Genomic DNA, 27,262 nt, shown 5'->3' with positions numbered 1-27,262 from the left:
TTTACAGAAGAGAGCATAAATATCACCTTAAGAAAGATGGGGTTGAATTTATTGTCAGGGAACATAAAAGTAAAAATCACTTGAATATTGTTGCTAATCAAATGAAGCGATTAATAATTTCAAACAACAGATTTGTAATCATGTGTCTAAATGAACAACATAAGAAACAACATGATGTTTGTTAAGGTTATGAGTCTCAGCTTAAAGATAGTTTGATCAAAGAGGTAGAAACTTTTCCAATTCTATTTAAAGAAACCAAACATCTTACTCATAAGTAGGGAATACAACATGAATTACAGTTGATGCCTAAATTTTCTCTTCCTAATGTCAAAATGAATCAATTCAGTCCAAGTTTGGAAGTTAACAGTTACAGGGATGCAGGTCGGCATTGGGGAAAGTCGGTGTTAAATTTCTCTTGTATTGTGTCACCATTTCATGTTTCAAACAGTTTGGAAGCCTCTTTTCAAGTGGAGAGGAAGCCCATTCGTTTTCATATCAAAGCCTTTTCTAAAGCATTATCAAAGTATCCAAAACATCTAAGGAAAACTTATGCATCAAGGGAAAGTGATAATCAATGGAGATATCATTTAATAAATGAAGAAACAGTGATTCAAACAAATCAACAGTGATTTCAATACTTACAAAGAAAAACTAAGTTGCAGCAATTTACACCTTACCATTTGATGGGTTTATTACAGCAAGTTCACTTAGTAATCAAGGATCAGGAAAGTATCCCAAGTCAAGTAGTTGGTATGATGTCAAAAATGTCTTTGATTGTCTCTGTCATTCCGCAATATAGATTGTTAATACATGTCAATAGTATTGAACAATATCTTGTAGAGATTGTTTTCAAAGATGATTATGAATCACTAACTCATGGTATTTCGTGGAAAGAAGTCAATTTCCATGTTCATAACAGGTTGTTTAACCATCTTCGCAAGTTGTACATACTGTAGATGGATGGAACAGGTCACCAATTCAAAATGTGCCATGGTCAGCATCATCAGGGTCATCACTTTCAGGTGGTTGATCGAATGTATTGGTACATCATCAGGGCAAGGTGGAAAGTGAGGGAGCTCTACCCTCATTTACTATCTGTTTAAGTCAAACTTTTGTGGTCCAAAAGCTTTCAAGTGGAGAGGATTGATCCAGGAGGATCTCGTCAGATCAGTTGCACAGGTTCAGTTTCGTCGTCAACATTCAGTGTCTGGTGTCGTCAGCTTCGACAGTGATGTTTATGGTTCAGGTTGTCCGATAATGTATATGGTTTTCATGGTGTTCGGCGAATATGGTTTGATACTTGGGTGTTGACATGTGATTGTCGTCAGTTCCGCTAGGATTTGATCATCAAAATGGATTTGTCGACCGCCTTGCAGGTTTTGGTTGTTGACGTGTTTTGTCATCATGTGATGTCGTCGCAAAAGTAGCTTTGTGACGACGATGTTTGTATGGGTTTCAATGTCCCTTTGTGACAATTAGTTGTAAATGGTTTGTGATGTAAAGCCTAAAACCTAACCTAAGACCTAAAACCCTAAATCTACATCTAAAACCTCAAACCATACATTAGAACCTAATACATTACCTCTATGCATTAAACCATGTGTTGAAAAATGCATAAAACTACATTAAACCTAAGTCGACAACCTCTCAGACCATAATACAAAACATTACAATGTATTAAAAACATTACAAACAAAACCATGTAAAAAATCCCATTTGGGTTATTGCAAAAACATATTAAAACATTACAAACTATGTAATAACAATATAAAACTTAATACAGTCCTAATCGTTGGCCTAAACCACAGCGGAGTTGACCGCGGCGGACACTGTGATCAACTGCAAAGATTAGTCGCTGGGGTTAGCATCGAAGTAGACCGCGCGGGGAATTGTATCAAACTGTGTCATGTGTGCAAATGGGAGTAGCAGTCGGAGGTCAACGTTCACCGCACCGTTAGTTAACCACGGCATGAAAACTGCACCATAGCTGTCACATATAAAACCGCCGGAGCACCGCAAGCTAGAACCACCGGGGATCAACGCGGAGGTGGCAGCCTGCGGTTAGACTGCGGCAGTCACATGTTGGATGTCTCCCCGCCGCCCGGTTAGCAAACAGCTAACGGTCTTCGAATTAATATATGGTCTATTATTGGGTTTTTGTTGGAGTTTTGGGATATTTAATTAAACTACCATGGAACCTAATCCCTAGGTGTCAAACCACGATATGACCGAGACTCATAAACCCAAATTTCAGCCAATTCATGCCAATCTTGGGCATAAGGAGTTTGAATGCATCTAGGAGGTAATAAAAGGCAGTTTTTCTCATTGAAGAGGGGGAGAGTGGTTTTGAAGTTTTGTGTGCAGATTCTGGAGGTTAGAGGTTGTTTTGTTTTCAATGTAACAGGAGCATCCGGAGTCAGAATTGAGAACTGCGACAGGCGTTGGAAAGCTGGTTCATAGAGCTTTCCTATGACAGTGGCCAGAAGAGCCTGCGTGCACATTCAATTTGGTCGCATTTATGTGTAATCGACCTCTTCAGTATCAATCCTAATAAAGCGGTCGCCCATCTTGCAAGCGGACCCAGAGACGTAGTCCATAAGGGATGAACTTCGTAATCAACCTTGTTGTCTGGCATCACTGTGTATTTGTTGTTTTCACTTCTATTTTTCATCTTGCTTATGTTTATCATCTGTCGTAAAGTCTTTCTTCTCAAGCAATTCTCACGGTTTCAGCACTTTAAGTTAACCTTCATTTCACTGTTGGCATATTCAATTCTACTTCAATTTTAACATATGATCATTTCAGATCAAGAAGTTAAGAAGCTTTGACTCAAGTCTCGTAGATCCTACCTCCTATCGAAAGTTGGTGGATTATTTGATGTATTTAGTAAACACTAGATCAGATATATTTTTCATTGTGAACATTCTTAGTCAATTTCAGTTGAAGCCTTGTCATGATCATTAGATAGCTTCCAAGCATATATTAAGATATATATGTGGTACTATTCATCACTGCCTAACGTATGATAGCAAGGAAGTCAAGTTGACAGGTTATATAGATTCTGATTAGGGTGGCAGTGACACTGATAGAAGAAGTACTACTGGTGGATGTTTTAGTTTGGAATCTGTGATGATTTCATGGATGAGTAGAAAACAAGATCCTGTTGCTTTAAGTAGTGTTGAAGTTGAGTATATGGTTTCATGTGAAGTGGGAAAGGAGGTTGTACAGTTAAGGAAGCTTCTTTCATATTCGTTTGAAAAACCTCTAAGTCCTACAGTGATAAACTGTGATAATCAAAGCAGCATTAATATATCTGAAGATCCTATGTCCCATGCAAGAACGAAGCATATCAACAATAAGTACCACTATATTAAAAGTTTGGTACAATATGGGATCGTGAAGCTACAGTATGTTCCAACTGATGAACAGGTAGTTGATGTGTTAAAAAAGTCTCTTCCTAATAAGAATTTTGAGTATTTGAGAAGCATACTTGGTTTGGTTGATATGATTGATTTCGTTAATGAAAGATGTTTGGAAGAGACTTGAGGAAGTATCTTGTGTGATACAAAGTGCTTAAGATGACATATGGCCAGCATATGTGTTGATGTCTAGATCCCAAAGTAGGGAGGGTGGCATTGGTCATAGAGCTCTGACCTTGTATTGCGCATCTAGATCTCTGGTTTGATGGTTAGCAAATAAGCCTAATGGTACCTAGAGAGGTTGAAAGCTTTAGTCCATCTTAGTACCACCCGGATAGATTGCCTTGGTTAGGAATCTAGTTTGTGGCACCTTGTGTGCCAAAGTTCTTTGTAGTTATTGTGTTTTGAGATCTTCCTTGTAATTGTATATACATGTGTAATTTATGAATACCTCCCTAGTTAAGAGGGAGTGTCGAAGAATGTAACTAGGTTATATCTTCATATTTATATTTGAGTCAAAGAATGAAAAACAAATTATTATTATTATTATTATTATTATTATTATTAAAGCATGGGTTTCATGCTTGGGTCATCATGTTTTAGGTCAAAGTCCCCATTGAGGACTTCTAGGGTTTATTCTGAGTCATTAGAGTCGTCGTCCATTTAAAGAGACACTTCTTTGGCTTTTGAATCATGTAAAAAGGTCTATTATTGAGTCAAATAAGGTATTTGTCACCTCCACACCAAGTCGTCCTCCAACTGGGTAATTCAACCTCACTAGAAGCCTATATATACACGCAGTTTGAATTCATTTGGAGACATCAACTCAACAAGTTCGATCTATATCAAGGAAGAGCAGAAAAGTACGGAGTTCAAGGTGAAGAAGGAATGAATACAAGTCGAAGTTTTTGGGCTATCTATTTCTCTCGTTTATGTGAAGTTACTCGGCTAGTTGTTGGATTGAAGTTCTGCCGCTGGGAGGGTCAAAATTCTGAAAGTGTTGGGTCAAATATTTTTTTGTTGGAAGGTCGAAATTATGGATTTGTTGGGTCGAAGTGTTGTTGTTGCAAGTTCGAAGGTCAAGGTCGAAATTGCTAGAAGGAAGGGTTGACTTGGTGGTTAGAGGAGGTTTGTGTCTAGGTTGAAGAGTCTTGGACTATCTCATCTTAACCACTGAAGGAAGAAGTTTGACTGGGTTTTCCCCTTAGATAGGTGTTTTGTCCTAGCAAAGTGCCTACATCTTGTGTCTCTTGTTCTTGTGATCTTCATACACATATAATTTGGTAATTGCATGATGAAAGATAATATAGCAAAGATATAAAAGAAGTCAATACCATTCACAAATAATTATCAAGAAAGAGAAATCTAACCCTAACTCTACTAGCATTGATTTCTCAACATGTAGGAGTGGTTAATAGACAACCATATTAGGTGTTCTTAGCCCCTAAGAGGAAAGAAAGATCCCAGGTACATCCTTCAATTAAAAAGTGGCATGTGAATGATAATGAAATGGATGGGGACACGGGGATCTCATGGCTAAATGTTATGGGTGCAAGGATAGCAATGTTGAGGGATGCCCACATATTGGGTATATGGATGTAGGAGGGAGCAATCGTGGATGCATGAGATACCCCAAAAAAAATTTCCACCCCTCTTTATTTGCCTTTTGCCTTCTCTTGATTTTTCTTTGTATTACTACTCGAAGCTCCAGGAAATGAGAGCATGTTGTGAATGATATGGAGCAATTATTACCCCCTTAAGGTGCGGCATTTCATCACCCATCAGGGGTTAGGACATGCATGGGTTGCTTAATGATGTGGGGGCACTCATGGGGTCCTAGGAACCAAGGTGATGGCCATGATAGGGAGTAGAGTTCATGTTTTTCTTTTGCCCATGTGTTATATTCGATGTCTCAGCCATCTTTTGCATTTTATTATCTTCTTTTTCTTTTGTTCCTTACTTGTGGCCATGATATGCTTTTAACTTTCTTTTAGTTGCATCAACTTCCGAGACAACATTTCCAAGCCTGACCCAGATATTGTTAATTTTTGCAATTTTGAAATTAATTATCTTAGACTTCAACCTTTAAGTGCAGACAGTAGCCAATAACCATATAGAAGACAGTCAATGAACAATAATACAACATATTTGATCCAAGACCAGGGAAACAACCCCACTAAGGGGGGAAACCTTCTAAGAATATTCTTCTATTAGATCTTCATCAAATGTTCAGCAGAGATACATAAGCAAAACCCTTTTCTCAATGACAATAACATTACCCCTTTAGGACAGATCTTCTGAAGTGCGAGATGTGATCACACATGTAGAATAACATCTCTTTCAATCCTTTAGCAAAGATTACAAGTGTGAGAAGAAGATTAGCTTTCAGTAATGAGATAGACAAGTCTCCATGTGCGTGCTAGAAATCCAAGACAATACGCCTTCACAATAAGATGATCTAGCCACAAATAATATGTAAATATCCTCTAGGTGCGAGAGGATGAGACTTATAATATAAAATCTGCAAAAACTGATACAAGGGAGATTTGTCAATGATGATAAGAGATCTACCACTGATAATCAGATCTTCCAATGATGATAAGGGATCTACCACTGATAATCAGATATGTTGCTGATGATAAGAGATTTTCCATTGATAATCAGATTTGTCGTTGATGATAAGAGATCTGCCACCGATAATCAGATATGTCGTTGATGATAAGATATCTACCACTGATAATCAAATCTGCCAATGATGATAAGAGATTTTTCATTGATAAACAAATATGTCAATGATGATAACAGATCTACCACTGATAATCATATTTGTCATTGATGAAGAGATTTGCCAATCTGCAATAGATCTGCCATTGATAATAAGAGAGATAAATCACTGATGTGAGGGCTTTATCATCAATGCAAGAGCTATATCACCAAAGCGAGAGAGAGAGAGAACTCAATGTGTTCCAAATGAAGGCTTCTCTTCAATATATAGAAATATTTGAGGCAAAATCCCTTCCTCGAATTAAGTGTTTTGGAAGCTCCTAGAGTGATCAATTCAAATTAAATAAATTAATTGATTTTATTTTGCACATGTCTAATTGAATCACTTAAGTGATTTTATTGTGCACATGTCTAATTGCTTTATAAAATATTTTTGAAATAACTTTTGTTCTTATGAAAATAATTTTCTCTTGAGAAATAATTCGCTTAAAGGGTGAAAGGGGTTGACCACATAAAGTGATTTCTAGGGAAATTTCTCCCTAGTTGCTCAAAAATTAAACACTCCCTCTCAACTAAGGAGGAATTTCCATCAATAAATCCAAAATTGTTGTACTTGCCAAATCATCATGACTCATGTTGAACATTCTCAAATCTAAAGAAGAATAATCATGGCAGGGGAGTTACTGCTACCACCCTGAATCCAAGCTGGGCCAAATAAAAGCTAAGAATCCACAATAGCTCAGCTCAAAGGCTAAGAATCCACAATAACTCAGCTCAAAGGCTAAGAATCCATGTTTTTCAAGAAAACCAGCATCTTTGAACTTGAGTGAGATACAACTTACCATGACTGGTAAGGATCACCATCCGATCTCAAGTAGCCAGCACCCATTGGCGAGATCGGTGGGAAACAAGATGCATGATTGGGCCATACTCCTAATTGGATGTCCCTCATCCCCAAGAGCTCACTATCTCAATTCCTCATTCCTAGGAGCTCAACTAGGGGGGAAGAGCACTCATTTCAGTGTTCTTGATCAACCAGATCCCACACCCAAAAGAGGTACATCGCTTAATCCAAGCATATCTCTGAAGACTATAAATTTCTTCTTCGGTAATGCTTTGGTAAGTGTATCAGCAATCTGCTCATCAGTCTAAATAGGGTGGAGTCTCACTGCTTCTCTCTATACCATGTTTCGAATGAAATGATATTTGATTTCAATGTGCTTGCATCTGTCATGAAATACGAGATTCTTAGACAATCAAATCCCACTCATATTATCACATAATATCACTGTAATATCCAGGACTTGCTCAAATAACTCTCCAAAGAGTTTTCTTAACCAGACAACGTCACAACTAACTAAGCTAGCAACAATATACTCAGCTTTTGCAGAATTGGGACCAACTAAATTATGTTTCCTGCTCATCCAAGAGATCATGGCAGATCCCAAACTGGAAAAACATCCTGAAGTGTTTTTTTTGTCCACAATGTTGCATGCCCGGTTAGCATTTGTATAACCATGCAACTTTATGTTGCCAATAGTATATCGAAGATCGAAATTAATTGTCCCATGCAAATATCTAAGCACATGCTTAGCAGCAACCCAATGATTATGTAAAGGCTTGGTCATGAATTGACTCAAGGTGTTTACAGCATAGAAAATATCAAGATGAGTGTTCACTAGGAACATCAATGCTCCAATCAACTGATGATACTCAGATGGATCAAATAAATCAGGTCGAACTTCATCACCACAGAGTTTCTTGAAGTTCATCTCCATGGGAGTGCTCATGGATTTGCACTCTACCATTCCAAACCTTTCCAATAGCTTTACAACATACTTTCCTTGGGAGAGAATAATTTCGCCAAACCTCTACCAGACTTCCAAACCCAAAAAGGAGTGCATCATCCCAAGGCCTTTCATTTCAAATTTAGAAGAAAGCTCCCTCTTACAATGAATCATCAGAAGTTCATTACCTGTCAAAAACAAATCATCAACATATAATATCAAAATCAAAGGAATACCTTGTACAACTTTGAAGTGGAGATTTGGATCTACAATGCTCCTCATGAGTCCCAACTTTACTAAGTAGTTGCAATGCGAGAATACCAAGCCCTTAGAGCTTGCTTCGAGCCATAGAGTGCTTTCTTCAATTTGCATACATGGGTTCTTCTGTCATGTACCTGAAAGCCTTGAGGTTGTTTAACATATACTTCCTCCTAAAGAGCACCATGGAGAAAAGTTGTCTTGACATCCATTTGGTGGAGAGTCCAACCTTGACTAGTAGTTAAATCAATAATAGAGTGAATGGTGGTATAGTGAAGATGTCTTCATAATAAATTCCCTCTTTTTGAGAGAATCCTCTAGCCACAAATCTTGCTTTATATTTTTCAATACTGCCATCCATGTTATGTTTTATTTTGAACAACCACTTTGAAGTCACAACTGATTTCCCCTGAGGTCTAGGAACAACTTCACATACATCATTTTGCATAATGGATTCATATACTTCTGTCATGGCATCCTTCCATACTTAGTGTTTTTCTGCTTCTTCAAATGATTAAGGTTCACTCTATATGATAGAACTCATATGTTAATTTTAGATAAAAATGGTATGTTCTATGCTTAGGAGCAATTTACTTCATTTTTTCTTATTATCCCAATATCAATTTCCAGATTAGCAATCACATTAACATGATAGTAAATGCAGATAGAACATAAATATAAAGAAGAAGACAAGCCAAGATAAGAGGACACAATATTTCGCGAATGCCAGGAAAAACCCCCAACGTGGGGAAACTCTTTGATCAAGTATTCTTATTATTCTTCAAAAGTTCAGCACAGAGAGAGAGTACAATATACAAAATTCACTTGCCCAATCACAGTCAAATCTATCCAATCAAACAGCAGTCAACAGAATGCCCTACCCAGAAAGTCAACGTTGGTCAACTTCGCAGAAATCTTCCTCCAAATAAGCTCGATCAAACCCAGTCAACTTGGCCTCCAAAGATAGACCAAATCAGCCCAAAATAGTCCCAAAAAATTTGGTCAAAATTGGTCAAAGGATTTGTAGTCAATGCTAGTCAAACAGCTGCAAACACCTCAATTTTTGTCCCAGGAGCTGCAGCCTAAAAAAAGTGAATTTCTTACCTGAAAAAACAGTCAAAAGATGAAGTTTGAGGTTTAGTCAACACTGGTCAACATCCCTGTAATAGCCCAAAAACATATCTGAAATTTCAGTCTACAATTTTAGTCAACTCAGGTCAACGCATATAGAAGAAGATTGCTCCTGCTTGTTGTATGAACCAATGAGGAGAGGAGAGCGAAAGGTGAGTGATTGATGTGTGTCCAAATAAGGTAGATGCACCTTCTATTTATATGCAACGTTGAGGATGAAAAGACATGTCTTTTGGGCTTCTAAACTTACATTAGTTTTTTGGTCGACCTTAACAATTTGTCCATAAACGAAATAAATTCATAATTCCATTTGTACATGTCAAAATAAGATGATCTTTAGATCAACCCTACACCTCTTGGAAAGAGGAATCCAATAAAAATATCAACTTCATCATATGAGTTGTCCAAGATGGAGTTTGGTCCTAGTTGCCAAATTTAACAACATAGTTTTGATATCGACTGGGCTTCTTGCTTTCTCTAAAAGTGCCCCTGCGAGCAGTATGTTTTCCAGCATCATGTAGAATATCACGAAGCCATAGAGGCCTTTTCCTATATGGAGGAGGGTCTAATGGATCTATTGACCACTACGTGTCAACGACCCATAGCAATACACTCCCTTTTTTCGCAAAAGGGATAGCACTTGATCGATGTATAGGTGTCATCCATCTATCATCATTAGCCTGACTTCCAAGATATTATGTAAATCGTTTCTGCATGTGTATAATGTAAATAATCTCAGCAGATCCGTGTCATGTATGTAACGACCTAGGTAAACCTACTTTTCTAGTGACAATCTCCATTCTGAGAGGTTTTTTGTCTCACCGATCCATTTTCGGATGGTCGGCAAAGTTTTTCTTCAGTGTTACCGCAAAGCTACAATGGATTTTATCGCTAGGATCTTAAGCGAGTCCTAGTGTTCTAGGTCGAGTCTAAATGAAAGTAATTTGGTAATAATCCTACCTATTTGGTTAGGATATTTTATTACAAATTGCTTGGTCTACTGGATTATATTTGTGTCACAGAAAATGGTGGTTCGTGAAGGTCTATTACAAATGGGTTTTCCCCCTTATGATATAAAAAATATGAAAATCATGATGTAAAGTGTCTTGAGAGTTGGAAAAATAATTTATCCCCTCATAGGTTAATTAATTAAATTTTCTGGCTAAAAATTAATTAAAATCCTAGGCCAGAAATTTAATTAATTCTAGGTCCTAAGTAAATTTAAATTCTCCAAAGGCAAAATTCGTCAGTCCTTAAAAATTAAATTTTAAAAGGTTCCGAAACTAAGGTAAATTAATTATTTTGATAAATTTTAAACCTTTGATCCCTGAGGGTTAAGTCAAAGTCATTTTTTGGAGGAAATTAATTCAAAAATTTAATTTTTGAGTTAATTAAAATGCATTTAATTGAAAAATTCGAATTTCCTCAAGAATTAAATATTTCGACGAATGAGATTCAAAGAAATTTTAATATTCATCAATGGTCGAGATTGTTTTGACAAAGATCACTCGAACTAACTGTTGGAAGATTTATCTTTAAATAGGAAATCATTTGACAGTCGATCCATCTGACCTTTGAGTCATGTGCTTAGCAAGAAACTCTTGTGTAATCTTTTTTGAATAATAAAGAAACACTTTGGGGTTAAGTTTTATTGATGTTACTCTTCATGGAAATACTGTAAGATGTGTTGTTTTCATGCATAATTTTTTCTAAAACCGTTGATTATAGCTTTCAAAGAGTGATTTGAGTACAAATATCTTGCTCAGTTGCTGGGATTTGAATAATAATATAAATTTTGAATGTAATAGCAGGTATCTCTATTTATCTGAGTTTTATTATTATTTTATCGCTTTATTTTTAATGGCTAGATCATATTTTGCAGGAAAATCTTGATTTTAAATCCTCGGGGGTTAGGGGAAGTTTTCAGTTGGACCAACCAACTCACGATCCGTGTTTTATAAAGAGCCCAGTAAATTAATCTTGGGCTTATCATAAGATTTTTTTTGTTGGTGATGCACAAAGGGTTTAACACATATTTCATTAAAATTGGAAAAATTATATTGCAAGGACATGACTAAATTTGAGATTTTTGGTTATTTTGAAGTTCTTGATCCACCATTTAATTCCAAATTTAATGAAATATGTGTTGTTTAGAGTTGGCACCTCCTTGAAATTTAAAAATTTAATTTTTATGGGGGAAATTGATAGATTTGGTTGTTGAGATTCTTAGATTATTATATCTGGAAGCGGAGTTGAACTCATACTCTTCAGATCTGATTGATCTACCATTCTTGTGCATAGGTTTGTAACTTTTGTAATTATTTTTCTAACGTGGGTTTTTCTAGGTTTTAGTTTTTATCATTGTATATATCGTTTGGGTGTTTTCTTGTTGTCGTGCAGCTACAAATCTGAGAAAGAAATTTGTGTAAAATCGAGATCTAAGTGCTAGAGGGTAAAATTTGGATCTATGGGGTTTATCAACATTGTTTTCCAGGGATATTATTCAGATTCTTGCAGTCCAAAGTTTTAAAAGTTTTAAACCTGGAAATTTTCATAAAGGTTTCATGGATAAATCTGAGGCAAAAGCATATCATTTTAAAATAAGATTTTATGGGAAATTTTCTTAGTTTCGTTGCTGCATGCAAAACCCAAACTTTTTGATTTTTTTTTTATTTACTTCATTTATCTGTGTATGCTTAGGTTTAGGTTTCAACTTTATTTTTTTTTATTTATTTTTTTATGTTTATGTGTTAGGATTTAGTTAGCTTCTTTTTTCATTTTTAATTTAAATTCATTTTTTTTACTTTGATTAATTTCTAGATTCATTTTTATTTTAAATTTGATTTTTGTTTTGGATTTCTCTTGTTTACTTTAGCATAGTTTTCTTAATTAATTCAATTTTATTTTTCTTTACTTTTCGATTTGTGTACTTTTGATTTTATTTTATTTTGATTTCCTTTCCTTTTATTTTCATTTTTTTATTTTGATTTTGATTTCATTTAAAAAAATCTAAAAAAAAAAATTAAAAAACATTAAAAAATCTAAAAATTAAAAATTTTCATTTATGTGGCTTTAAAATTCCTAAAGGATTAAATCAAATGGTGATTTGCGCTTTCACATTAAAAAATTTATTGTGGCCTATGACCCATTAAAATTTCAATTTATTAACTTTTTTTTATTTGATTTGTTTTACTTTGGTCACATTAAAAATTTAATCTTTTCATTTTACCACATTAAATTAATTGCCTAAGGGATAATTCAAATTCAAATTTCAAGTTCCTTGGTGTCATTGGTGTTAAATGTAAAAGTTTAGTTTTTGTGGTACTGATTTCTCTATTGGCAAGTGCGATTAATGTTTTAAAATCATTGACTATAGAAGAAAGATAATTAATTCTAGATCTAGGTTATTGAAGAAAATCATTTTTAATCTAGAATCATTGCTTAGCAGTTAATTTTCATAATTCTTCTTGGGATTTAATTGCTATAATATATTGCAGTTTTGGGCATTTACATTTACTTGTTCATGATCGTCACTTTTGCCACATTATAAATTGCTCTAGGTAACTTGTTTTTATTTAGTCCTTGGTTAATTGAACATAAGGCACTGGTCTATAATTATTTGTATCTTGTGGTTATGTATTATTTTAATCTATCCATCTCAGTTGACCAAGATCTGTTCTCAATTCATCAAGTTGTCCATCTTTAAGTCTCCCAGACCCTGTGTTTTACAAGCTTTTCTCATTTATTCACCTTAGGGACTACCCCCCTTGACTTGTCTAGGAGAGAGTCTAAACGAAGTGAGTAAGAATTAGAGTGACAGCCCTTACTCTCACCGTTGTCACGGTGCCTAGACACTTTTTGCAACAACAGGATCCATAGGCTCAACAGGTTCATCTAGGTCCTCATGATCAGAGTCATGGGTAGAGGGATCCACATCATCATGTGTTTCTTTAGAAGAGATAGAAGGAGGACTAATTCTTACTTTTTCAAGAGTTGCATCTTCATCAAATGTTACATCTCTGCTGAAGTCTATTGTTCTTTGACTAGGTATATATATTTTACATGTTTTAGAATTTTCACAATAGCCCACAAAAATATCTTTCTTACCTGAAGCCTCAACCTTGTTCCTCTTTTCTTTTGGTACATGAAAATAAACAGGACAACGAAAGATCCTTAAATCACTGACATCAGGTTTCTTGCATGTGAATACTTCTTCAAGAGTCTTTTCATATAATGCTCGATGAGGGGTCCTACTCTGTACATATACGGCGGTGTTGGCAGCGTCTCCCCATAGGAAATTTGGCACATTTTGATCATGTAGCATGGCACAAGCAGCCTCCATGATAGTTCTATTTTTTCTTTTTGCCACACCATTTTGTTCAAGATTATATGGTACAATGGTCTCTTTCTTGATATCGGCTTCTTTGCAAAAGTCAATGAATTCATTTGAAATGAATTCTCCTCCATTATTTGATCTAAAGACTTTGATTTTCTTTCCAATTTGGTTTTCAATCAATGCTTTGAAATTTTTAAACATATCAAAGGCTTCATCTTTGTGCTTTAGAAAGTATATCCACGTTTTTCTAGAGAAATCATCCACAAAGGTGATATAATACAAATATCCACCTATGGATGTCACTGGCATAGGTCCACACAAATCTGAATGAATTACTTGCAGGATGTCATGAGATTTGGTACTGTTATAAGGAAAAGGCCCTCTCATTTTCTTTCCACTTTCACAACTAAGGAAAACACCATCATATTTTGATTGGATTCATGACATTCCATAAACTATATTCTTTACTTTGGGTAGTGTCTTATAATAAAGATGAGAAAATATGTGATGCCATAACTCAATTTGATTGAAATTGCATTCTTGAGTCAGCTTTAATAGGTCTCCCATTGACCTTGTAAAGCCTTTTGACTCTCGATCCAAGAGTAAAATCATTTTTCATGTTTTTTTTCTCTGGCCAGGTTAACACCTTTCCTTTTATAAAAGCCACTTTCATTCATTTATCTTCTAGACCAGATATAGATACAAGAATTTTTTTGATGAATAGTTTCTCCAAGATCTAAATGAAAAGAAATTGAACCAAACCCTTTTACAGGGTATGTAGTGTTATCTCCAAGGATAATGTTTAAACCAAACTACCTAACAACCAAATTAGAGAGGACTTCTTTATAACCAAAGAAGTGCCTAGAGGCACCACTATCCACTAACTAGTTATCTAAATAATATGGAGGAGAAGCACTAGATAAAGTTGAAATCAAAAAGTACTCAAATTGAGAAGTAGCGGCATTATTTTCATACCTTGTATTTATGTATCTCTTTTGAGGACAAGGCTCTTGATCACGATCACTATAAGCATTGTTGCTTCCTTCATATCTTCTTCCTTCATAATTCCTCCCTTTTCGACCAAGAGGCTGATTATTGTAGTTGTTGCTACTCCTTTGATTATAAGAGGATCTTCTTTCTGGACAATATCGAGCATAGTGCCCTTTCTTGTGACAGTTAAAGCATTCAACATTCCTCATGCTCTTCTTGAAAAACTTGGGTTTGAACTTTGGCTTAGGCGAATTTCCCTCTCTTCTTCTTTGTTTGTGCAATGAAGGCAGATGGTTCTCCTTCTTCATGTCTCTAAATGTTGCCCCTTGAAATCATCCTTGATTCTTCCTGCTTGCATCTTCTGATCAATTCATCAAAAGTTTGCAGGACATTGTTATTGTTGATAGTAGTAATGAATACTTCTCAAGAAGCAAGATGTCCATCAAGGGTTGTGTGTACCAATTCCCTATCAGACAAGGGCTCGCCAACAGACAAAACTTGGTCCTTGAGTTTAGTGATCCTTATAAAATAAGACTGAATAGATTCTCCCTTATTCAATTTGATATCTTTGAGTTGTTTCTTCAGGTCAAGGACGTGATTCAGATTTTGTACTTCAAACATGCCAACAACATTGTCATACATTTCCTTAGATGTCTTCAGTTTGGAGATACGGGTAAGAAGATGGTCTTTCAAAGAATCAATGATAATTTTGCAGGCTTTGATCTCACCTTTCTTGTATCTTGCTTTAGCAAGAGCAGGGGCATTTTCAGGAGGCTTGGGTACACCTCCTTGGACATACTCTAGAACATCTTCTCTGTGCAATTTGGTGTCAAGTCTGAGTTTCCAAACAGCGTAATTTGAAGCCCCTGTCAACTTCTCGTTGTCCTTGAAGAAGGATGTAGCCATCTAAACTAATCTGTTGTTGTATTTGGAGCAGCAAATAAAGTATTTCAGCAAATAATTGCCTTAAGCTTACTGTTCTTGAGCTTATCTTCACCACAGCTCTGATACCATGTTAAATTTCGCAATTTTGAAATTAATTATCTTAGATCTTCAACCTTTAAGTGCAGACAGTAACCAATAACCATATAGAAGACAGTGAATAAATAGTAAGACAACATATTTGGTCCAAGACTAGCGAAAAAACCCCACTATGGGGGGAAACCCTATAAGAATATTCTTCTATTAAATCTTCATCAGATGTTCAGCAGAGATATATAAGCATAGTACAAAACCCTTTTCTCAATGACAGCAACATTACCCCTTTAGGACAGATCTTCTGAAGTGTGGAATGTGATCACAAATGTAAAATAACGAATCCTTCAACAAAGATTACAAGTGTGAGAAGAAGATTAGCTTTCACGAATGATATAGACAAGTCTCCAAATGCATGCTAGAAATCCAAGACAATACACCTTCACAATAAGATGATATGGCCAAAAATAATAAGTAAATATCCTCCAAGTCTGAGATAATGAGACTTGTTATATGAGATCTGCAAAAAATTGATACAAGGGAGATTTTCCAATGATGATAAGATAATTTCCATTGATAATCAAATATGTGAATGATGATAAGAGATTTGCCACTGATAATCAAATTTGTCGTTGATGATAAGAGATATGCCACTGATAATTAGATTTGTTGTTGGTCATATGAGATCTGCCACTGGTAATCAGATCTTCCATTGGTAATCAGATCTGCCACTGGTAATCAAATCTTCCATTGGTAATCAGATCTGCCAATGATGATAAGAGATTTTCCACTAATAATCAAATATGTCGTTGATGATAAAAGATCTGCCACTGATAGTCAGATATGCCAATGATGATAAGGGATTTGCCATTGATAATCAAATATGCCAATGATGATAAGAGATCTGCCATTGATAATCATATGTGTCGTTGATGATAAGAGATCTGCCAATAAGAGAGATAAATTACTGATGCGAGGGGTTGATCACCAATGTGAGAGCTAGATTGTTGATAAATCCAGGGCATTGAGATTAAGTTATTTCTCTTTTATTAGTAACTGCTTATGAATGTTTTTTACTTTCTTAGATTAGGATCTTCCTTCATGTTAGACTATTAGTGTTCTTTTTCAACAAACAGCTACCAATGCATAAACCATAAAGAGACAAGAGACACAGAATATAGGCTATCAGCCACGGCCAAAACCTCTCCCACTTAAGAGGAAAACCTGAACAAATTCTTCTTCTTATAGAGATTCCAATTGATGAATACCAAGACCAAGATCCTTGACCTACCTTGACCTATTTGCCACCCCAAGACCAAGACACAAAGTTTCCTCTTCCTCCGATAGTCAAATTCCTTGTTTCTTCCACTGCTTCAGCTAACCTTCAGATTTCAGTCCTTGAATCAGATCTACACCTTTCAGTCCTCCTTTGGAAGCCCTAAATTCGACACTTAAGAGATTTAGACTTTCAATCTTCTTCGCTTAAGGTGGAGACTATCCTTCCTCAACTCAGCTTGAGGATTTTACTAGATCTTTTCCCAAATTTTCCTTCTCATGATAACTTAAATACTTCAGCTCTTTCTGCAATGAACAGTCTTGCAATCTAGCATGTGTGGGATAGATCATCCCTAAAACAGATTAGAAATATTTCGAAAAACTTCCCTTCTTCCTCTCTTGGTGATTAGGCTCCTTTCTAGTCTTTTTCGCACCCCTTAACTTCAAAATTTGACTGAAAACCCTTCTCTGAAATTATGTCTCTAAATGAAATCTAAACTGCCCTATTTATAGTTGTTGGAGCCTGTAATACGCCGACATGACTTGGAGATGAGCCAATGTGTCCTCTAGAGAGATATTATTATTCCTTTTGAAGCCGACTTGAAGGGAGATGTGTGTGCTTGTCTTGTAGGGCTTTTTATACTTATCTAATGACTCATACAAAATGTAACATGCCCAAGAAGGGTCCTTTATACATGACATAGACTCAAATTGACTTTTATGACTAGATGACAAATCCTAAAGGCTCACAATGGGAGCCATCACTAAAAATAAAATTCCTTGACCATGAAACCCGTGAGACAAGCATTACAATAATAATTTTATTTTTCTTCTTTTCATCAATTACATAAAATCACAATTACACATGTCATTATGAAGATCGAACCTAGTTACACTTTTCAACATAGATCACCAAAGTGAGAGAGAGAGAGAGAGAGAGAGAGAGAGAGAGAGAACTCAATATGTTGCAAATGAAGGCTTCTCTTCAATATATAGAAATCTTTGAGGAAAAATCCCTTTTTCGAATTAAGTGTTTTAGAAGCTCCTAGAGTGATCCATTCGAATTAGATAACTTAAGTGATTTTATTTTGCACATGTCTAATTGCTTTATAGAATATTTTTGAAATAACTTTTGCTCTCATGAAAAGTAATTTTCTCTTGACAAATAATTGGCTTCAAGGGTGAAAGGAGTTAACCACATAAAGTGATTTCTAGAGAAATTTCTCCCTAGTTGTTCAAAAATTCAACAGATATGTGGACAAGGCATGGGAAGTGTGTCAGTGCCTTGTGGACCCAATGGTCATTTGGACCTAGAGAAGGAAAATGATGAAATAGGGCTTGTAACGTGTGAAGGGGAGTGAAAAATGTGGAAAGGTAAAACGGGACCACGCTACCAAAATCAGGGTTCCCCAAGTAATGTCCATCCTAAAGCCATAAGCCAATAGGGGAGATCCCACAAGACTAGGATTGAAGATTAAACCCCCATTTTAGGTGAGGGAACAAAACCATGATCAAAACCCACCCTTCTTCCAAGTTACCCAATAATCCCTGCCTGAAATGCCCAATGAAAAACAAGCATAAGCACTTGATCGCACAATGAAAAACATACCTTTTGGATTAGATTGCCCACTTCCTTATTGAGAAATTAATGCTAGTAGGATTAGGGTTAGATTTATGTTTCTTGATAATTACTTGTGAATTATGTTGCCTTCTTTTACTTATTTTTTATATTATCTTTCATCAAGCAATTACGAAATTATGTGTGTGTGAAGATCACAAAGCACAAGACACAAGATGTAGGGATTCTACCAGGGAAAAACCCCTATCTAGGGGAAAATATAGTCAAAAGCTCTTCCTTCAATAGTTTTCCTTTAGACTTCTTCAACCTAGACAAAGACCTCCTCCACACCAAGCCAGCCTCTCCTTCTTCGATCCAACCTTCGACCTAGCAGAAACAACGCTTCAACCCTGGCAAATTTGACTTGGAAGCTTCTGGCATCAAAAACAACTTCGACCTTGACAAAGAGTCTTCAATCTCCTAAACCAGCTGACACGAGAGAGAGAGATAGAGAGACACCAAACCTTTGATTTTTTTCTTCCCTTCTTCCTTGACCAAACTCGCACTCCTTTTAGCCTCCTTCTTCAACTTCACACTTTTCCCAGCTTCCAGCTCCAAATATCTAACTATGTGAGAGAGAGTGAGATGCTCCAAAAGAAGTCGAACTACCTTTGTATATGTAGCCTTCCAATGAGGTCGAATTGCCTTCCTTGAGGCTGACTTGGTGTGGAGGTTTCATAATTCATTTTTTATTCAAAAATAATTATTTTTACATCGTTTGAAACCCCAAGAAGGATCTCATAAAATATACAATGACTCTAATGACTCTTTATTAATCCTCGAAGTCCACAATGGGGACTTTGACTAATAAAATGATGACCCAAGCATGAAACCCGTGCTTCAATAAGTCATTGTAACAATAATAAAAATTCTTTTGAAAAATACATTTTATGAAGACCGAACCTAGTGACATTTTTCAACACTCCCTCATAAATAGGAAGGTATTCATACGGAAGATCTCAAACTATATGAACTATGAAGAGTTTAGGCACGACAATGTTATGGAGTAGATTCCTAACCAGGGTAATCTATCCAAGGTCTCTCAACAGTTTAGGCACCGCAATGCCACAAACTAGATTCCTGACCAGGGCAATCTATCCAAGTGGGACTAAAATGGACTAAAGCTTTCAGCCTCTCTAGGTACCATCAGGCTTACTTGTTAACCATCAACCCAGGGATCTAGATGCGTATCTGAGGTCAAAGCTCCATGACCAACGCCACCCTCCCTACTTCGGGAACTATACATCAACACATAGTGTCGGCCAGATGTCCTCCCAGGCAATGTGTCTCACACACAAGGCCTCAACAAATATCTTCCAAACTTTTATCATCATCAACAAAAATCAGCAATATCAACTAAGCCAAGCATGCTTCTAAGATATTCAAACTTCTTATTAGGAAAAGACTTTTTAGTATATCAACTACCTAATTGTTTGTTGGGACATATTGTACCTTCGCGATCCCATCCTGCACCAAGTCCTAATATAGTGGAACTTATTGTTGATATGCTTCATCCTAGCATGAAACACGGGATCTCCAGACATCTTGATACAACTTTGATTATCACCATTAATCACAATAGAATCCAGAGGCTTCTTGAACAAATCTGTCAAAAGCTTCCTTGACCATACAGTCTCCTTTCTTACTTCACATACGACCACGTACTCTGCTTCAGCACTACTCAAAGAAACAGGATCTTGCTTTCTACTCATCCATGAGATCATGGCAGATCCCGAACTAAAGCATCCTTTGGGAGTGCTTCTTACATCGGTCCCACTACCACCGTAATCAGAATCTTTGAAGCCAATCAACTTGACTTCCTTGCTATTGTACTTTAGGCAGTGATGTATTGTACCACAAATATATCTCAATATATGTTTGGCAGTTATCCAATGATCATGATGAGGCTCCAACTGAAACTGACTGAGGATGTTCACAGCAAAGCATATATCTCCCCTAGTATTTACCATATACATCAGAGAACCTACCAACTAACAATAGGAGGTAGGATAAAAGAGAATTGAGTCGGAGCCCCTCAATTTCTTGAGATTGTTGATCATAGGAGTAGTCATGAGTTGGAATCCATCATCTCAAATTTCTACAACAACTTAATGATGTACTTTCCTTGCCCCAAATATATCTCCCTAGGATTTTTTCATATTTCTAGACCTAGGTAATGTTGAGAAATCTAGGGCATCAATACTTAGGTGATTTCTCTACTTATGATAATTGCTTGTGATAGACTTTTGCTTCTTGATTAGATCTTATCTTTCTTGTAATAATTATAATGTTCTTTTCATCAAGACAATTACCATATCATGAACAAATAGAGAGACAAGAGACACAATATATAGGCTTTCCAACCATGGCCAAAACCTCTCACTCTATGAGAGGAATACCCAAACGAAATTCTTCTTATAGATCTTCAATTCACGAACGCCAAGACCATGACAATGACCCTTGACACTAGAGTCCTCCCAAGACCAAGTCACTAGCCTCTTTTACCAACACTGCTCTTCTTCTTCCTCTTCTCTACTTCCTTTAGAATCTCGGTCTTCTCCTTCTTGGCTTCCTTGAGAATCTCGATCTCCTTAAGGTTTCAAGAGAGAGACCGAATGTACTTCTACTCAACCCCTTCTAGCGAGTTCTTCTTCCCAAAAAAGATCACTTTGATGTAGTTGCAGGACTCCGACCTTCTTCTGGCACCTTCGTATATTTTGCCTTCGCACGTGGGAGGATATATTACCCAAAACAATCTGCAAACTAACTTCGCTCTTCTTCCCTCTTACTTTGCTGAGATAGTGGCTCTCTCTAGTATTATTCTCGCACTTCTTTGTAGACTTACTTGATCGAATTGCTTGTTTTGAAGTGAAATCGAGTACTTGTATACATACAGGTTTTCTCTTGTCCTTTAGGCCTACATGATCACTTGAAGGAGCGTTAACATCATCTTCTGGATTTCCCCCTTCGTTGTAGGCCAACTTGAAGAGAGCTAGTGACAAGGTCTTGGGGGATGAATTTACATAGACAAGTGTGACTTTTTACAATGTGTAACATGTCTTCATTACATGGCAATGACTCTTTATACTTTTATGACTAAATGACAAAATTCCTAAGGGCTCTCAATGGGAGCCTATACTAAAATAAAATCTCTTGCTCATGAAACCCATGATGCAAGAATTACAATAATTTTATTTTTCTTCTTTACATCTCTTACATAAAATCACAATTACATGTCATTATGAAGACCGAACCTAGTTACACTTTACAACACTCCCTCTTAACTAGGGAGGTATTCATAATGGTACTTGGTCATTCTCAATCTGAATAATTTCTCATAAGAAGAATCGGATTAGTAACGCATTTGTTTAGCATCATATTAACCAACATTTATATAGCAAGGCCTTAACTAACAGCTCTATCTCTCCACAAGATCTGAGCTCAATAGTGGTGAGACCAATGATTTACAGACACCCTCATCATTGTCTCTCTCGGAACATACCCCACTCGGGTTCTCAGGGTGTATTCCATGAGGGTTATTCTTATTTTGGGCTCCCCAACCCTCAAAGAATATCGGTCCTCCACAACTCCTCTTATCTTGTATGCCCTATCTCATCCTCAAAGAGCATCGAATGCCAAATGATTACCCAATCCTCTATTCTATCTTCCCAAGTGAAGACAAGGATAATGTTCCTATCTCCCCCTCTCAATTAGGGAGGACAAATTTACTCATTCCTACAGAAGGAATGTACCTAAGCTCCTCTTGTCTTAGGAATTTCCAAGTTTCTTCCAAGTCAGAAACTTGCTTCCAGGCTCCCTCTTAATTAGGGACCCACAGTAGCTCCTTGGGTGGAGATGATGGGACAAATAGCTGCTAGAAGAACTCCTTCCTTCGATGTCATGTATTTTCTTTGTCAAGGAGTCTTCTTCTTTTGGGGACTTCTTCATAGGGCACAAGACCATTCATCACTTTCATCCATGAGTCATTCATGTCATCATCCTTCTCATCAGAAAGTGAGCTATCAGTTTACGTTTGGCATTGCTTCATGTTATGCTAACATCATCGTGCTTTCTCCTTCAGAAGGATATTGCATCCTTCTATACGGTTATCTTGGAAGATATTCATAGTTCTTCCCTTTGGTAGTCTTGCATAAGCCCATCCAGATACTAGTTCATAAATAACTAATGAACACTTAAATCATAATTACCTTTGTGAAGGTTTTTCACCATGACATCTTCCTGTAAGCATCAGCATCTAACGTACATGTTGACACATCTCTTAAATATATGTGTTGTTAAGGGTCTCTCTCCTTTCCAGACTTTCCATCAGAGCCTTAATATCTTTCTGGGAGATATCATATTCAAATCTGCTTTGTCTCTCGGATGTTGACTACATTTACCATTGGTGCTTATACCACGATCTCTTCCTTTCTTTCTTCAGACCTTTCATTCCTAGGAACTTCCAATTAGAGTTCCTCAATTGTAGTCAGTGACCTCATCTTTCATATGAGGACATATCATGTTGATTTCATCTAGTAAATATGTGATCTATGCATTCTTGCATCCTAGGACGAGATCCTTTCTCTGATTATGCTTCTCAAGATAGAACATTAATTCATGATGTCTATAACCATATTACCTATAAGCACACATACCTCATCTTTCCTCATACTTTCTGTAGTAGCTTCCTTTGAAGAAGTCTTATTCTATTGACATGCTTCCCTGTACTTTACACAATAGAAGAATATTTGAAGGAGATCATCTTAGTCATAGTAGAGATCTCTCACTTCCTCCTTCTTAGGATTCTTTGTTTCAGGTTCTTCCACTTCTTCGGTAATATGAGCTTCTTCCTTGTTTCTCTTGTTATTTTCCCTTTTAATTTTAGGGCAACCTCTTCTATAATGCCCAAATTCGTGACAGCCAAAGCATTACACCTTAGCCATGTTCTTCATTTTCTTTTGAGGACCAAATTTTCCAAATTTCCCTTTTCCTTTTGTCATAGTATCATATGCTTGATTCTGCGCATTCGATCCCACATAAGTTTTTGCCTTCAATTTGGTTTCTTCGATTTTTCATAACGACCACAGATCTTGGAAAGGGGTGGCTTATTTCTTCCCATAAATACTTGAAGTGAAGTTGCCCCATTCCTCTAGTAGTGCATTTAATACTACAGTGGCCATTTCTTTTTCAAACATTATTTCACCCAAACCCTGAAGTTGATCTCTTATTTCTGAAATCCTCAGAAAAATATGAGGCTATTCATTCTTCTCTTGAGATCTTCAATTTGTAGAGTTCTTGCCTTAGAGAGATAACTTCTCCTACAGTGCTTACAGAAAATAACTCTACCAATTTGTCATATATTGTTTTTGATGTGTCTAATTTTGATATATATGGGATGAGAGAGTCTTTGATGGATTCTATAAGAATCCTTTCGACCCTCACTTCCCCCTTCATTTATTTAGCAAGTGCTTGAGTATCTTCTTTGGGAGGTTAGGTTATTAATTCCTTGATGTGATCCATGACTTCATTCTCAATGAAGTTTAGGTTTGTCCTTTTCTTCCATGCAAGGAAATTTTAAGCCCCAACAAGTTTGTTGCTTTCCTTGCAAAAAGGAAATTTGGTAGTTTCAGATGAAGTCATATACTTACTTGAGTGAATGTTGGTTCTTTCACTTGCTTCCTCCTTAATCTTGATGTTGATGTAGATAGTAGAAGATTATTCTTTGAAAGAATGATGAGAGAAAGCGTGTTTTATGAACCTTCCCAAAAATTATGACAATGTTCTTTTAACCTAGCCTTCCTTAGTCTTTTGAAGAGATTCCACTTATCTGGAGATGAATGATGAACTCGAAAATGCTTCTAAGGTTTTTATCCTTTCTTTCTGCTACCTCATTGATGATGATTCCTTCAATCTAGGGTTTTGGTATGATGAAGATTTTGATCTCTTGCTCGATATCTTTTGTCTCGCTTTGATCCTTCCTTGAAACTCAATCTTTGTGTGCCTTCTCGATTAGATTCCCCTTCTTGACTTTAGCATCTTAACTCTGATAGCATGTTGAGAAATCTAGGGCATCAATAGTTAGGTGATTTCTCTACTTATGATAATTGCTTGTGATAGACTTTTGCTTCTTGATTAGATCTTCTCTTTCTTGTAATAATTATAGTGTTCTTTTCATCAAGACAATTACCATATCATGAACAAATAGAGAGACAAGAGACAATCTATAGGCTTGCCAACCACGGCCAAAACCTCTCACTCTATGAGAGGAAAACCCAAAGGAAATTCTTATTATAGATCTTCAATTGACGAACACCAAGACCATGACAATGACCCTTGACACTAGAGTTCTCTCAAGACCAAGTCACTAGCCTCCTTTACCAACACTTCTCTTCTTCCTCTTCTCTACTTCCTTTAGAATCTTGATCTTCTTCTTCTCGACTTCCTTGAGAATCTCGGTATCCTTGAGGTCTCAAGAAAGAGGCCTAATGTACTTCTACTCAACCCCTTCTAGCGAGGTCTTCTTACTAAATAAGATCACTTTGATGTAGTTGTAGGACTTCGACCTTCTTCTAGCACCTTTGTATCCTTTGCCATAGCATGTGGGAGGATATACGTTAAGTTATGGTATGTTCTATGCTTAGAGCAATTTACTTCAATTTCTTCTTATTAGCCTAATGTCAATTCACAATTTAGCAATCACATTAACAAAAAGTAAAATGTTGATAGAACATAAATAAATCAACAGAAGACAAGCCAAGACAAAAGACACCAGATGTGGCGGCTAGCCAGGGACAAACCCCAATGTGCGGAAACCCTTTGATCAATTCTTCTATATTCTTCAATAATTCAAAATAGAGAGAGAGATAGTACAATATCACAAATCTAATATTTTTATATCAATAATAATATATCAGCAATCAACAAAGTCAAATCTAGTCAAATAGCATCGATTTGACCTCTAGTCAACCTTGAAGGACTCAGTGTTCAACAACAAACATCAGCAGCCCAAAATAGCCCTCAGTCAACAGTCAAAATAGCAATCAACAAATCAACAGCCTGTGGTCAGCCCTAACCAGTCAACGATTCGGTCAACGTTGCACCCAAACAGCAATGTGCAGGTCAACACATCCCTAGCAACCCTGCACCTTGGTCAACGCATCCCAAAAAGTCAATGTTTCCCTATAAACAGTCAACGTTGCCCTAGAAACAGTCAACGATGCCCTAAACAGAAAATTTTGTCCTTCTGCTTGCACGTGTGAGAGAGATTGCTCCTATGCTGGCTCGATAAGATTCGGAGAGAGATGATGTGTGTTGAGATGATGGAGAAATGAGGCACAATGTCTCCTTCCTTTATATGCAACGTTGAGGTTAAGCTGGGGATGTGCCACACACTTTATCTTGTTGGCCAACCTTAACAAATTTTCAAGAAATACAAATAAATTCATATCTCCACAAATACATGTCGAAATCGGATGATCGTTAGATCAGTCCTACACCTCTCGACGAGATGAATCCAAGAAAAATATCAACTGCTATAAATAAGATGACCCACATGGAGTTTGGCCCTAGTTGCCAATTTTAACACTCCCTCTCAACTAGGAAGAACTCCATCTACCAATCCATCTGACCGTCGGTACTATCTCTGCCATTAAATGCATTGCCCTGCACTACCCTGCACTGCTCGACTTTGCTCTACTGAACTATGAAGAATAATAAATGATCGAGAATCTATCATACCATCCTCTACTGACCCAAAGTCAATCTCAGATAAAAGGGAGTGCTCAATAACACTCTTACTAACCTGAAGTCAGTCCCAGAGAGTGTGGCATACCACTCTTACTAATCTCAGATCAGTTCCAAGAGAGACTGAGCTATATCACTCTTACTGACCCGAAGTCAGTTCCAATTGATCCTAGATCAATGTCGGTCATCCTAGCATAGGGAGTACGATAGATACACGATGCGTCCATTGATACTACTACGGTCCCTATCCTCATTTCCCTACTCATTGACCAAATGAGAGGTACTTCCCATGAGTCCCAGACCACATGGGTAGGATGCCTCGGCAGGAGAAGGATGAACCACTCATCCTACCTACAAGTCGCCACGGGGTATCACAGGGGAAGGCTGAACCATTCACCCTGTACACAGCGTACCACTAGGGGAGGGTGAGTCTCCCTATGGCGCTCTTCACTCCAAGAAGTACCCCAAGCCCCCCAAAGCTCCCAGAGCTTAATGCATGCATCATACAGGACCCTCACATGAGGGTCTCTCAATGACTCCTAGTCGTTCTCGAAAAGTCAAGAATTTGACCTTTCCCAAGGGCTTTGTCAAAATGTTGGCGACCTGCTCATCTATATCAATATGATGGAGCCTTATTGCTCCTCGATGTACCATACCCGGATAAAGTGGTATCTGATATCGATATGCTTGGAGCGATCATCGAATACGGGATTCTCGAATAAACAAATCCTACTCTAGTTGTCGCAAAGGATCATGGTCATATCCAATGTATGTCCAAACAGCTCACTGAAGAGCTTCCTCGACCAGACAGCCTCACAGGAGGCCATACTCGCATCAATGTACTTTGCCTCAACGGTGCTCAGAGCCACCGACTTCTGCTTCCTGCTCATCCAGGATATCGAGGCAAAACCCAAAGAGAAGCAACACTCGGAAGTTCTCTTGCGATCCTTCACACTGCCTGCCCAATCAACATCGATATATCCATGTAGCCTCACATCTCCAGCAG

General features: G+C 37.0%; 1 pseudogene; it reads left to right on the top strand.

Annotated features, from left to right (window-relative positions):
- LOC149207749 (ubiquitin C-terminal hydrolase 12 pseudogene) overlaps positions 1 to 27,262 on the top strand; it is a 77,310-nt pseudogene that overhangs the window by 19,056 nt on the left and 30,992 nt on the right.

This window comes from Pinus tabuliformis, chromosome 1_2, assembly GCF_031772625.1.
Source record: "Pinus tabuliformis cultivar Carrire ecotype Pingquan chromosome 1_2, CPIR1, whole genome shotgun sequence".
Lineage (NCBI taxonomy): Eukaryota > Viridiplantae > Streptophyta > Pinopsida > Pinales > Pinaceae > Pinus > Pinus tabuliformis.
This window is presented reverse-complemented; position numbering and strand designations above follow the sequence as displayed.